Raw genomic sequence first — 16,365 nt, 5'->3', positions numbered from 1 at the left:
TTTTCAGGTTTTCAACTCAAACCCTCCTTTGGTTTCAAGACGCTATTAAGGATGTACGTCTTGAACCCCCCTTTGTTATTTTTCTTTACCATGCATTAATTACATTGTTTTTTGCAAACAAAGATTAATCCTGATGGGTGGGATGAAATCTGAAGATAGTCTATTCTGTTTAAAAATCCATGTATGATTAGAAGAGACTTTTAAGGCACGTAATGTAGGCCAAAGTTCATGGTTATGAAAGAAAAGGATAAATAGGCCCAAACAAGTGTTTCAGGGTGTTGAACCAAGGATCAATTCATTCTGATGCCTTCAATCCTGTCTTGCTCAATTTGGATCTGCTCATATGTGTTTCTCTGGATTTTCTCTGGATGTTCCATGATCTTCGAGTGAAGTGATTCAGAGATTCAAGAATGATTGTGCTTGATCAATCTCATAGTTTGAAGATTGATGTGCCATTTGTCTTTAGGGAATATTTGCATGTGCTTTTTGTTCCTCTTTCTTTTTTATTCTTTTTTTTTCTTTTTTCCTTTTGTTCGTGTTCTCTTTTTTCTTTGTTTTTTTTTTGCTTCTTTTCTTTTTTCTTCTTGATTGGATCTTTGCACTTGTCATTTGGTCCACCTCCTGGTATCTCCTTTGGATTGATGTCTTCACTCATGTGAGCAGATTTCTTCTATATTGCCCCCCAGTGTGGAGGGTGATCTTTGGTTTGGGTTGAATCAGAAGAAAAATGCTATAGGCTCAAAAGGGGACACAATGGATATATTTTTTCTCCTGTTGTGAAGGGATAAAGAAAGAAAGTCGTTCATCATTTCATACATGGAAGTCCTCACAAAAGAGGTATCCCCAAGGGGATAGATTTGCAGGATTAATTCTATTCACATGAAAACAGTGTAATTAATGCATGATAGGATTATTTCGAATGAATTGTTTTTTGTTGCTCCTTGCTCCCAACATGTCTCAATGTTCAGGCTCCCGGCGAGATGCCCCAATTTAGAAGAATACTCCTGTTCAAATGAACAACTCAATGTCTTGGGTTTTAATGGTAAAAAAAGGTTAACTTTGAGTCTAAAAAGACAGTGGTGTGATCTTATTGACTCAAAGAAAGGTATGGGTGTATCATAAAGGTAAAGGCAATGTTCAAGAATTTCAAAGGGAGGTAATGTCAAAATTTGGTCTTTTTGATCAAGGTATTTCATTTTGGGGGTTTGAGACAGGATAAGAAAGGTCTAATCTTGTCATATGTCAAAAATATATAATTCTTGAAGAATTAAAAGAATCCTTAATTCATTTAATATTCAAAGAACTAAAGATTAAAATTTGTTCAATTGCTCCACCTTAAAAAGTAACATGAATTCAATCGTTTAAAAGATGTGTTCAAACAAAATAATCCTCTAAGTGCAAATGGCATATGACATGCCCCCTTCTTCGACAAACGCCTTACAGTTTTTAGAAGAATGTTTGGGAATCCTTATGTGGCAACAACTTCAACATCGTAGCCCTTAGAAGATGGGTACTCTTTTCTCAGATCATCCTGACAGGCTTAGTCCTACAATCAGCTGATCCAGCTCCCCCTGTACTGATTTCAGTTTTTCTTTAATTGTTAAAATCTGGCTTCCATGTGGTGTAATGTGGTTAATACCACTTCATCGAATCCTCCGTGATTTAATTTCATGTTTATGAAAATGCTTAAAAATGTAGATGAAGATGCAAGAATGCCAGAATGCATGAAATGTTCGAGGCATTGATCCAAGAAATGTGACTGTTATTATGAATAATCCTTATTGGGGACAAAAATGTTTTATCTTTTAAGAGAAAAAAATATCCTGACAGCTTCTGACATGTTGACTAGTCTTCTGCTTTCGTCTTTCACCGGTTGAATAACCTGTCGAACCGCTCCGGCCTCTCTGGATGAACCGTGAAAATGTTGAGTTGTTTTTTGTACTGGTCCAAGAAGTCTCGAATAATCGCATCTCGAGCATTTACTTTTGTTGAGCCTGTTCCCAACGAATTCGTCATTAGAGCCCTTAATTGATAAGAACTATGTGAAGTTCATTAATCTGTTTCTTGAATTCGCCGATAATGGTCTCCAATTTCAGCTATCATTTTGCCATTGTTGTGTTCAAAGGGGCTTCCGAGATACATAACCTTCATCTTGCCCCTGCAACCTCTGCCAGTCAGTTCTTCAACGATAAGCTTTCATTGTGCTTGATGTAGACCCGGTTCATTTTGGGTCTTTTATAATGCAGCAAGTGATATACTCTTCAATTGTGGGCACCACGTCTTCTGGATTGAATGTGACACATAGTCGCCTTGTAGACTATCCTCTGTGTTTTCATCTCTTGTATTACAACACCTTTGTCCATGGATTCAGATTATTCGAGTTTTAACAAACACGTTTTAGTGGATCAATGACCTCTTTTTAATGATGCAAGTGATGAAAATAAAATAAAATAAAATAAAGATGAAAAGAGTTAGTGAGGTGAAAAATAATCAAAAACGATCATAAAAATGAAAGTCCTACCCCACATGATATCTACCCCACATGCTTATTATTCCTACCCGGACATGATCTCTATCCCGTATGCTAATTTCAAACAAATCCTAACCGCATATTTGTCTAGTTCGCATGCTTTGAACAGAAAGTAAAGCATGAAATAAAACAACCTAGGGTTTGAAGTGAGGTTTTGGGGTGGGCTCTAATTCTCCATAGTCTCCCGGTTTAGGTTCTAAAAAAACGGTACCCGAGTTCTCCTTGCTGGTGCCCCTTTGGGCTTGCCAGACCCTTAGTCCTAAACCCATCACAGGTTTGTGTGGACTAAGTTAAACTCGAGAGGACACATTCCCTTATGTCTATGCGGAGAATAATTCACACGAAGACATAAGGTATATGAATCCCGAAGGCTACTTGCTAGGCATATGCGGTGAATAAATTCACACGAATGCGTCGCTTTCACCCCCACTTAAAACGGGTTCGGAGCTCGGGTTTAGAGCCTTAGATGAAAAAAGACTTTAAGGGCTGAAATCATTGAGAAAACGGTTAGTACAACTAATTACTCGAAATATAATCAAAAGTAAGTAATAAGGATCGAAATGTTACTTTAAAATTTAAACTTACCATTTTCATTAAAAGACAACTGGAAATTACCTTAGCTTGACTCACTTACCTGTGTCCCCAGCGGAGTCGCCAAGCTGTCGCACCGTCTTTCGGTTGGGCCCCAAATTGGGCTTCGACTTGAAAATGTGGATGGAGTCGCCACCGATCATTTATTTAAAATAAATGGGTTGATCGGATACCCTATTTCTTACCTGATCGCGTCTTACCAAACTTACCCTTGATTGATTTGAAAAAAAATCGAGAAATGTGTTAGATAAACAAGGTAAAGAAAACAAATAAGATACAAGGGAAAAATAAAAATAAGTAAGATAAGAAAAAAAAATAGTAAAGTAATAATTGTATATAGTAATATTTGTAAAAAGGAAAATATAAATATATATATCAAAGTATTAATAAAATAAATAAGCTATATATGTACACCAAATACTTAAAAATAGAAAAGATACCCTCTCAATTCACCGAAAGTGGGGGCTTTAGTAAGAAATAAGACAAAAAATGGACCCTCTAGGTTAGTAGTATATAATAATGTTTTAATAATAATAATAAAGACACAAGGTTTTTTTTTTTTAAAAATATATATAATAATAATGAATAAAAAAACGAAAATAATAAAAAATAATATAAATATATAAAATTATAAGATAATATAAATTTAGATATACATAAACAAATAAATAATCAAATAAAAATAATTAAGAATATATATTAATAATATGTATATAAAAATAAACTAGATTAAAATATAAGAATATTAGACTAATATAATTACAATATATATATATAAAGTATAATAAAATATTAAAAATAATATATAATATGAAAATAATAAAAAATAAATGAAATAATAAAATATCCATATAAATAAAGGGACTAATATAGATTTTTAAAAAGCTCTTCCCCTCCTTTAACCGAAAATCAAACCGGTTTTTAAAAATAAGCCTCGGGATAGATCTAGGTTCGAAACTTCGAAACCCCACCCATTTTGGTCATCGGCACAACCCACGTTTTGGGTTATTTGAACCAAATCTCAAGAAAAATAACATGCACATGCAAAAGAAAGAAAAAAGAAAATGCTACCTTTTATTTCCTTTTCGAATCCTTTACAATAGCTTTGCCTTTGTATCTTCCTGTGCTTTCCTCTATGTTTTGTGTCTAAATCGTGTCTTACAATGGTGAGTTACAATGGCTATTTATAGTGCTTGTGGATCCTATCTTTAGGAATTTATATAATAGTATAACTCTATCCTATTTTTAGGAGTTTGAATCCTAGCAAAATTTTATCCTATTTTTAGGAGTTTGAATCCTAAAATTCTATCCTATTTTTAGGAGTTTGAATTCTAGTAGGACGAAAAATGTGTGTTGACAATAATACAATAATTAAATAATTAAATAAAATACTAACAAAATATGATTAATTTTATATAAAGTATTTAAAAATTTGCTTGATCTGTAAAATATTCTTAAACATTGCCTAACAAGTAATTAATTTATGTTAAGGTGATATTTGTGTAAAAAGGCCAAAATTTTTGATGAATTTCAACTAAAGACCCTAGAGATCCAAGCAAGAGTAAAAAAAATATGATTTACCCTTAAGACGCCGAGAGATCCCAAATCTACCGTAGAAAACACAAACAATCCAACACCCTGAAGACGTCGGGAGATCCCATCAAAAAAATCTGGTTAACCCTGAAGACGCCGAGAGATCCCAAATTTACTGTAGAAAACACTCTATTTAGGGAATTAATCTGATGAGCATTTTAGTTTAGGAATTAAACATTCACTGTAGCTATTACTTAGCTTTAAACGGATAATTTATTCATGGTAACAACGAAACCGATTCCATTCTAGAAACTAGTAATTATTATATAATTTTATAAGCGAGTATTACTATTTAATATTTAACCAATTCTCAAATTCTAAAATCATTTTCTCCAATTTTTGTGATTAAAACACAACCCCCGCAACCCACCCACCCACACAATGATGACATAAATTTGTAAATCGTGACTGTAAAAGCAGGATCGAATATGTATGAATTAATAATTAAGCACACAAGGGACCTGACGAACAGCAACGTACATGTAGATAATTTTTCTTGTATGTAAAGGACAGAGTATGTAGAACATGTCACATGTTAGTGAACAAATAAATAATTATTTTAAGAAATAAATAACTAAAGAAGCATCCAGTTGGAATTTTAAGATGCCTTCAGACACACTATAAGAATAAAGTTAAATATAGTATTTAAAAATTATCCAAATAATTCATTGACTGGTCTTGGAAGTTAAAAGAGTGTATTGTTATATTTTTGAGGTTTTGAGTTGAGTAGTTGTATTTACAAAGTATGTATGCACTGTTAATGATTAAGTAAAATTATTAATAGAAATCATCTTATAATCATCACAAGTTATTCATAAAAATAATTCAAAATTAATATTAATACACAAATATTTGTGTAATGATAAGTATTAACACGTAAGTTACTCTAGGGTTTTTGACCATTTTTCTCTCTTTCTTTTTTATTGTCGTTAATCCTTTATTTTATCTTTGCAATCAACGACGACACTAACATTAGTTTTGGTCGTCGACCACTTTTAATCATTGGTTTTTTATCATGTCATATTTTTTTTTAATAATTATGTCTTTATGAGACGCTTTCCTCTGCCTTTCTAATATGTTTTCTCTGTCTTTTGGCATGTTTTCGGTCGTTTTGTCATTATTTTCATTTATCATTTTTCTTAAGGTTAGATTTAACATTGTCGCTACTAATCAAGTGGCACTCATTTGTTATCATGATGATATTTTCTACTTTGGACCCTCAAATTGGATTTAGATACATGATTTGCGTTTGTGGATTGTTTTTTCGCGTCGCTCGATTCTGATTTGTGGTTTGACAGTGTTATTTAAATAGCTTAATACCTTTTTGTGGTTTGTTTGTCAATACGGTCAGATCTATTTGTATTGATCTTTTATTCGATATTATTTTATTACGTTTTTAACATTTTCCTTGTACGATCCTTGTGTGATCTTAAGTTGCTAGTTCTATGTGTTAATGATTATAGGAAAATATTCTCATTATGCGTCTTAGTTTACGATTGTGGTTATAATCTTTCATTGTGGTTCCAAACGATAGGATATGATAATTACATCATCTGTTAATAAAATCGTTAGGTCAAACTATATTATTATATATTTGAAAACAAATAAAATTTGGGTTAAACTATGGTTGAAGCTAAATATATATTTAGATGAATTTGGAGATGACATTAGAAGCTTCAAAAGTTTGGGGGCTAATTTAGAATGAGATTCATAGTTTGGGGATGAAATTGGATTATTCAAAAGTTTGAGGACTAATTTAGAATGAGAGTAATCATATGGTGACGAAATTATAATATTCAAAAGTTTGAAGACCAATTTAAAATGAAAATCATAGTTTGAGTATATAAAATGCAATTAACTCTAAAAAATACAAATTTGTGGGTTATTGCGTATTCCTCGCCATGTCATCTGAGGACCTAAGCCTGCTCCACGTGTCGTAAATGAATATGGGGTCCCACATTACTTGGCTTCCAGATGGGCAAGAGAGTACTTTGGAGTTTGGACATCGGATTTGGCCTTTGTTCTGACTTTTGAGAACACCTTTATCAAATTATCATCATACTTTGGATGTATTATTATTATTATTATCATCATATAGTTGGCCATTACAGGGCCGATGATTTGTATGCTTCCAATAAAAACCTCAAATAACTTGTGAGTTGAGAGTTCAGGCTGAACGCCATCATCAATCGTAAAATTAAAATCCAGGGAAGAAACGGTCACGTCTATAGTTGTGGAATTTTGAAACACTCAAGGTAAAACATGGTTCATATTAAAAGAAGGTTTAATCAACCATTTGTATACATGCTTTATTGAAATGTACTTTTAAACATTTTTAGAATCTTTGATTTTTTTTTCTAAAAGAAAAAGTTATCATAAAATTATCAACTCATTTTTTTCCAATTAGAGCATGTCACATAATTACATAACACCTTAATATGTTAAATGAGTATAATAACTCGTGAGCAGTTCGAATTTAATTCAATCAAAACTTGATCAATGTTCAACTCGAGACTTTAATGAGTCGAGAAAGACCTAATTTAACTTAATAAGTTCGTGAACAACTCATTAATTTTTTATGATGTTAATTGCCTTATTTTTAGGATTGATTCTGTACTGTTAAACTTTATTTATTAATAACAATTATAATATGTTAATTTAGTGTATTTGTGAATTGTTACTTTAATTATAATATCAAATATGATAGCGCTTGATGCATTCTTGGATTGTTACTTTGGAGTTTAAGGTTATGAATTGTTTAATACACTATTTTGATTTTTTAATTTTTTTAATTTATGCTTATATTAAGTTTTATATAATATAATTAGATTTTGCATATATATATATATATATTAAAAAACAAGGCAAAAGATTTGATGAACTTAACGATTAACAATTTGAGTTGAGCACAAGACGAGCAAAATTTTATTGAGTTTATCGAGTACCGAGTCAAGATGAGCACAAGTCGAACATTTTTTGAATTGATTCGAGCACTACTCAAATCGTGATTAACTTGTTCGATAAACATCCATAAACCCTTCTTATTAAAAAAAGACAAAGGATCATTTCTCTCCCAAATAAACCCAAATCAATGATTTTACTTATGTTTTTAATTACATCAATTTGACTTTTAAAATAATATAATTGCATTAAATTTATTCTTTGACCGACTTTGATATTATGATATTGATATGACAGTTAACGGTATTGATGTTATAGTCCACGATATTAACATGACATTCTATTATACTAACGTTACAATTCATAAATGAACGAGGATGTGATATATAGATTGAATTGAATTTTTTTTTCAACCAACTTTGAGGTTTATGTTGTTGTCTGCGTTCTAGGGCATGATTAATTTTAATTAAAAGTTCAAGAGATTTTTATATTTAAACAAGAAATCAAATATTAAAAAATATTAAAATTTAAAAAGAATATTAAAATATTAATACTAAAAACACTATGAAGAATATAAATTTAAGTAAATTTTTTTTAAATATAGAAGTTTAATAAAATGGTACATTATAAGGGTAAATTGTTCATATGACTATTTAACTATGTCTCTTTTTATTTTGATCACTGATTTTGAAATTTTGTTAGACGGGCCACTTAACTACATAAGTATGTCTATTGGTAAAAGAGAATAGTATTCTCCCTATAAATCCTGAGTTTGGACAACTGCGTTTGTAAAATGTATATGCACTGTCAATTGATTAAGAAAATTCTAAAGAGATATTATCTTGAATTTACCATAAACTATTAAAAAAATATATCAAATAAACCCCTAATTATTAATATTTAATGAAAAAAATGACGTTACGGTTAAAAAATAACATAAGTATATATTTAATCTTTATTAATTATATATTCTATGGATTTAATCTTATTTCTAATTTAATTAAGAAAATGGCATAATTTGACTGTAGTGTTTTTATTTTTATGGGTTGAGATTAGTATGACATGAACGATTTAGTTTGGTGGTTCATCTGACAGAGAAACAAATGTCGTACGATAAATAAATACACATTCGCCTTTTTAATTTTATGTTTTTCAAAATCCCCAATAGGTTGGGGACCATTTGTGGGACCATGAACAAGTCATAGTCTACTAAGGGTCGGGTCGGTTCCGTCCGTAAACATTGCGGCAGCTCTTATACAGCTAAGCGCTTCCAGGTTGTAAGTGGTTGAGCTATATAGCTTACAGGGACCCTCTTAAATTCTAAATTTTAATTTATTTTATATTTTTATTGATAATTTATTTTTGTATCTTTAAAATCTTATAAATTCATCACCTAAAATTTTATATAAATTTAATTACAAATATAAATCTTACACCTATTTCGTCATACTTCATTTTCAATTTTACGAATCATCTTTCACAATAATTCTTTCTTTTTTTAAAAAAATATTTCACAACAATCAATCATCCCATGCTTTGTTTTTTCGAATTGCTGCTTTTCCAGAACAGGGGTAATAAGTTATCATGTGCCATGTATACGTGAATTGCTATTTTATTTGCATCTCCAAAAACAGGGGAACAACTTATCGTGTGCCATTTATGTTGGACGAAATGTGCATGCTGTACACATATTCAATGTTTGAAATTGTCTGTTTTATTATAATTCCAAAACTGTATTTAACGAAAAAGAATCATTTTTATAAAATCAAACTTTTTTATATTCACAACTAAAAAGCTATTTGCCACATTGATTCAACAGTTCTAACAACCGACACCTACACTAAATTTTTTTTTGGATAATTTAAATTTTTTATTACCCAAGAACAAACCCTGATTACAACCTACACTAAATTTAATCTCTTCCCCAACAAAACATTAGTGAAAAAGTTATTGCCGTGTAATTTAATTTTGGTTTGGTAAAAACAAAAACTTGTTAACATTAAATTCATACTTTCTTCAAGGGATTGAATTTTTAACCTTAAAAAGAAGGCAGTACGAGTTCAGCAATTTTGCAGGGACCATTTAAATAGATGAAGTTGTTACTATTAAAATTGCAATGACTTCTCTGATTAAATGATAATTAATATATATAGCCTTAGAGGCTTCAATTAGGATCGGCGAATCAATTTTTTGTTTTGTTTTGTTTAATCTAAGTGCCACACTCTACGCTTCTCGCTTTTGTCAATACATGTCTGTAATCGAGATGACGTCAACGCCCAACTGCCTAAAGTATTCTCTTAAAAGGATCATTCGACAATTTAGTTAATGCAAATCTTTCCGCAATTTAGAACCGTTCATCCTCATGGAATTTGAATAAGTCAATATTGTTTGACATTTTATATTCATAAATGGTGAGTTTAAAAGGATGATGCCAATTGAGCAGGCCGAGCCGCGGTAATTGAATTTCTGCCCTCTCTCGGTCACAGTGTCTAATTACCGTGGTTTTGGAATACCCGCTTGCTGATCATCGATCAAGCACCAGCTCACTGTGTATATATAAACTAACATTATTGAAATTTGAATAAGCCATTCAAAGCTTTCACGTATGATTTTTAGTCTTCTCTATTCTCGTGAAACCCTAAATTTCAACTTTGGACAGCTGATGACCAAGGGAATTTTCTATTTTATAAGGGGTAAATTATACCTATGACCATGTAGTTATTGTCCCTTTCACTTTGACCATAGATTTTTTAAATTTATCAATCACACAATTTAACAATTTAAATGTTGCAATCAAATCATCTATCATTAACATTTGACAGAGCAACTGATGTGATAGTTAAAAATATTTATCTGTTTATACACTTGGTCTCATTACTTACACATTCAATTAAATTAATCTTAATCATAATTTTAATTTAATTTAATAAATTTAATGCTCAAATTAAATAATGACATGTACCATCATCTATATCACCTTTTGAATTGAAGAGAAAACAATTTAATGGACAAACGATGTCAAGGGGGATCAAACACAAGTAACAAGGGTGGACTTTTTATGCCTCTACCACTTAGCCACTTACCATAGCTGTTAATGAGTTAATATATGTGTTATATATCCTGTTAAAATTAAAGGCAAAAGAAAAGGCTAAAATGACTTAAAATAGATTTTGACTCAAGATCTTGATGGAAATCAAGTAAGCCTTAATAACTAGGCTAAATCTAATATTTAGAATTCAATTATAACATATATATATATATATATTAGTTAATAATAAAGAAAAAATAAACACGGACAACTGAGGACCTAAGTCTAGACCAAACGAAAATATGAGAGTACTTAAATCATTAAAATAAATCTAATAGATTTTTATAATTTGTTTAAGATTTAAGAATTTTAATATTTTTAAACTAAATTTATTTTTTTCATATTTTTTTATAGAAGCCGCTAATTTTATTAAAAGTAAAAAATATTCAAATTACAATGAAGGTTTACAACCATAATTGTAAACTAAACATATAATAAGAATATTTTTCTAAACACAAGAAAACTAGCCACTTAAGTCCACACAAGTACTATACAAAGAAAATGTTAAAAACCCTAACAAATAAACTCAAACAAGAGATAAATAGGAATAAATCTGACTACATCGGTAAACAAACCACAAAAGAAAATAAAGTTATTGAAAGACCACCAACATACCGCAAATCAGAATCGAGCGACGTGAAAATATTATCCACGAACGCAAATCATATATCTAAATTTAATCTGAAGGTCCAAAGCAGGGAAGATCATCATGATAACAAATAAGCGACATCTTGATCAATCGCGACGATGTTAAATCCTAACCTTGAAAAAAAAATAAACGAAAATAATAGTCAAACAACTAAAAACGTGCCATAATGACAGAGAAAAACATGCCAAAAAGGTAGAATTATTAAAAATAAAAAATAAGATAAAACGAAGATACAATATAATAAAGTAAAGGAAAAAATAATAAATACCAACGATCGACAACTAGTATCAAAACTGATGTCACCTCCGATCATAAAAATGAAGAAGAAAAGAGACCGGCGACGACTATTTTTTCATATTTAATTTTTAATGATTATATATATAATTATATTAAAAGTTAAAGTTAAATTGAAAATTCATTCAGCATATCCAAACTTACAAGTAAAATTTAAATCAAAGGATAGATTTATAATTCAAATATTAAATTATTAAGAATAATTATATATTTATAAGATAAGAATAACTTAAACCAGACAAGCAAATAATACTAAGCTGTCCCCAAACTGAAATTGAACTTGGCTCCAAAGAGAGGGCAAGAATAACCCAACAATATCAAAAAGAGAAACCCAAACAAAAACGGGCCGAAAGTAGGAACTAACAACATCGATGTGATCGTAACGAGAAGGTAACATCAGCATAAGAAAATAGTACCATAATACCTTCCTACGTGTTGGTGCGTGAAGGTTGGGGAGCAAAATTCAACCTTTTTTTTTTCTATTTTAAATTATTTGAGTTAAAATTTTCAAATCAACTCGAGTTGTAAAGTCAAATTTTGAATTTGAGTCTATTTAGAATTTGAAATTTCTAATTAACTAAACAATAAAAAAAATTAACTGAGTATTTTGATAGTTTACAATTTGGTACCTAACTTATTCATTCAATTCCTCATTAACTTTAAGTCTATTTTTTTTTATCAAATTTGAATTACATGCTCCCAAACCATTTTAGAATAAATATAAACCTTCAATTCCTCTTTTTTATAACAAAATTTTCATTTTTTAAATTTAGCTTTTTGATTTTACACGAGTTTCACATTTCTTCAATTTCTCATTTATTTTAAGTTCATTTTTATCAAATATAAACCACATGCTCTCAAATCATTGTAGAATACTTATATATATTCAATTCATCAGTTTGATAGAAGATTTCTATTTTTCAATTTAGTCCCTCAATTTTGTATAATTTTCTCATTTCTTCAATTCATCTTTTATTTTAAATTAATTTTGACCAAATTTAAACCACACCCTCATGCAATATAGAATACTTATGTTCAATTCTTATTTTTAGCTACAAATTTACTTTTTTCAATTTAATCCCTTAATTCTGTATTCTATTCAATTTGGTCATTTGTTTGCAATATTTTACAAAATTCTTTCTTCCTATCAATTTTTGAATCATACTTCCATCAACATTTTTTTCTCAAAATAAATTATTTAAAAAATAATAATATAAATATATTTTATAATTTTAGATTGTATTTGATTTATTAAATAACATTATAATGTAAAAAAATATTAACATATATATATATATATATATATATGGTTAGAAAAAGTTGATAAATTAGAACCAATTATAAAATAATATTACAAACAATTACAATTAAATTTATATAAAAACTCGAATAATTGAACTCAAAAAAATTTAAATAGAATTAGAGTCATAATATTCACTTGTACGTGAAGAAGTGGCCAGATGCTTGGCTCACGGTTAGAAATTTGACAACCAAATTTTACAGTCTAGTTGATCAACACATGTTGGACTTCCCTGTACTGGCAGTGTCAACTTCCCACAAAAACTCTTTCTTCTATAGAAAATTCTACGACACATCTAACATATTGCAACATACCACTAAATTGACGCATCGAAACATACAATTAAAATTTATTTTTATTAATATTTATATAATAAAGATAATTTTTTAATTTATGCCTGGTTGTGAGTTTAGTTTCACGTTTGTTGCTAGTATTCGAGTTTTAAATAACGGTCCGATAGTGTCCGTGAAATAGCGGTAACGTTGTCTTCTGATATATCCATTATACCCACAATAGCGTCCGTTATGGCTGCAATCGCGATAAACGGGATATGATCGAAAACACGACCGCGAATTTGAGAACTAGCATATGCATTCGTAGCGTTGGGCTCGCTGAGTAGTAGTTTACTTTTGCTGAATTTGAGAGCGTCTTGGTCATGTGATTTGGCTCTTGGTGCTATGTGGTCTTGAGTATTGTGAACCAAGGTATTCTGTCTCAATTTCAGGTGCTGCAGTTTAGGATAGGCTGGGTCTTTTATTACTTGTGAAGTATAGTGTTGAGTGGAATATCCATTTAATTGTTAGTGGACGCTCACTGGTGTGGCTGGATTGGATATATTATATATTTCCTTCTGTCGGAGTATGGTTTGAGGAAGAATCTCTTCCCGCAGATTCTTTGTCTTTGGTTATAAGTATCTTGGCATTGAGGACCCTATCAGTTAAACTCTATTGTTTTTCATGAAGGGATGAGAATTCAGGAGAGGGAAGCCTTGAAATCTCAAACCAGTTAAAAATAACACAAGTTTTTCCATGAAATAATTGGAACACATCGATAAAAAAAATCACAAGTTTATATATGTAATAATTTTTAAGTTAAAATATATATATTATTAAATCTTTCCACAATTACCGTGCATTGCATTACTGACAAAGTAAAACCATAACCTTGACAATTACAGGACAACCTTAGCTAGCAACCCATAATATTATTAATAAGCTTCGAACACTGAGAGTAAAAGCAACCAATGTTGTACCTTAACCGTTGTCTCAACCTTCTTCTCTTTTATAGTATCCAAGCTTGGTTTCCACCCCTTCCCTGAACATTGCCTATTCAAATACTGTGCCGTACTTTCCAAACCCTCCGGCAATAACTCCGTTAAACATCGAACCCCAGCTGATCTCTTGTCGGCACTTTCCTTCTTATGCTTGAGGAACTTATGTCCCACACCGTCGAATGAATCATTTGCTGTGCAAATCCTGGAAAACAAAGGAAGAAAATTGGGCGACGACGATAAAAGTGACTTCGACCTCAACACTGACTTCGCAATCAATAGCACACGATGAGCTTCCTCTGATGACAAAGTCAACGGCTTCCCTCGTTTCACTGGTAGCATTACGTAAGGCTTTTCTACATCGAGTTTATGGTCCGCTGGCAACGGGATTGGCCTCTTTTGATTAATTGCTGCGTTGAACTCCACCACAACTTGTTGTGAATGCTCCACCATCAGCTCCACCGCTTCCAAGGGACAAGTAAACTCGTGAACCGAGCCGTCCGAGAGAATTACTTTCCCGGTGGTATCTGATGTCTTAGTACTGCTCATGTTACCCATGAGGAAAAGAAAAAAGGCAAAGGAAAGTGGTTTTTAAGTGTATGAATTGTGAGATGAAAGCAGAGATGAGTGAATCCCATGGCAGGAATTTGGAGAAGTTGTAGGATGATTTTGTGGTGAACTTAGTAATATCATAAAAATGTCAACAATAATTAAGAATGAAGGCAAACAACAACTCATCGTTAGGCGTAGATAAGTGCTAACACTATTAATTATCATTTTGAAAATATTTTAATTAATTTCCAATGAATTCACGGTTTTATAATAAATATAGATAATTAATAATGAAATTAATTCAATAAACAAACAAATAAAAAAGCATCAGCTACAATTAAGAATGGGGAATGAACACAACATCATAACTTGGTAAACGTAATGGTGGAATGTATCAAATTGCGTCATAAAATATTAATACGACCAAAAGATCCAAGTTTAGAAATTGGGGAAGATTAGGGCTACAAACAAATTGATTCAAGTTCAGGTATTGTTGAATTCGATTCGATTCAAAAAGTTTAAAAGAGTTTGACTTGACTCGAAAACTTGCTAGCTTAAAATTGTCGAAGTTCAACTTGAACTTGAAATAAAAAATTGAAGCTCGATCGAAAACTCATAAGCTTAAAATTTTTGAACTTGACCCAAAATAAAAAATTGAAGCTCCATTGAAGCTCAAAAAAACTTAAAGAATTCTCAAACTTAGCTCAATTGAAGCTCAAACTCGAGCTCAAACTTAAACTTTGAGTACATGAAAGCCTTATATTGTATTTTTAAAAGGCATGATGCCAAAAATAGCCCCAATGTTTACCAAAATGGTCATATTGGCCTTTATTTTTTTTAGAGGATTTTAGCCCTCAACGTTTCACTTCGGGACAAAAAGCTCCCTCTATAGATGAAAACCATTAATTAACACACGATTAATGCTCCAAAATAAGAGTCTTTTAACCTAAAATGAATCATTGAGGGCTAAAATGTCATAGAAAAAAAAACAACAAGGGACAAAACGATTATTCTATCAAATATTAAGTGCTTTTTTGTCCTAAAATGAAAAGTTGGGGGCCAAAATGCTCCAAAAAAATAGAATAGAAGGCAAAATGACCATTTTAATAAAAGTTGAGAGTTAATTTTGGCATTATGCCTTTTTCTAAAATAACATATAAATGTTAATATTAGTAATAATTTAATTTAAAAATAATAAATTTAATATATTATCTTTTCAAGTTGTTCACAAGTTTTTTGAGTTGCATATCAAATAACTTGCTTGCTTTGGTCTTGAATCAAGTTCAAACTCATTAAAAGCTCGAATGGCTCAACTTTGTCTCATCTCATTTATAGCCATAGGAAAGTGCATTTACGTATTTACCTACTAGGTCTCTCTGTGTTCTTTCCGATGATTTCACGCAAGTTATTCTATTGACACGCAAATGAATCAAAACCAGAATTTCAATCTTTCATTTTTTTTTTGCAAACCTGTTTATACATTGAGAAAACAACAGGACCAGAGATTAGTTGCCACACGAAGATTTTACAGGGCAGTGACAGTATTACATCCCTTCTATACATCCAAAATCAAATACATCCCAATTTTAAAACACTT

This window comes from Hibiscus syriacus, unplaced genomic scaffold (genome assembly GCF_006381635.1).
Source record: "Hibiscus syriacus cultivar Baekdansim isolate YM2019G1 unplaced genomic scaffold, ASM638163v2 tig00111398_pilon, whole genome shotgun sequence".
NCBI lineage: Eukaryota > Viridiplantae > Streptophyta > Magnoliopsida > Malvales > Malvaceae > Hibiscus > Hibiscus syriacus.
This window is presented reverse-complemented; position numbering follows the sequence as displayed.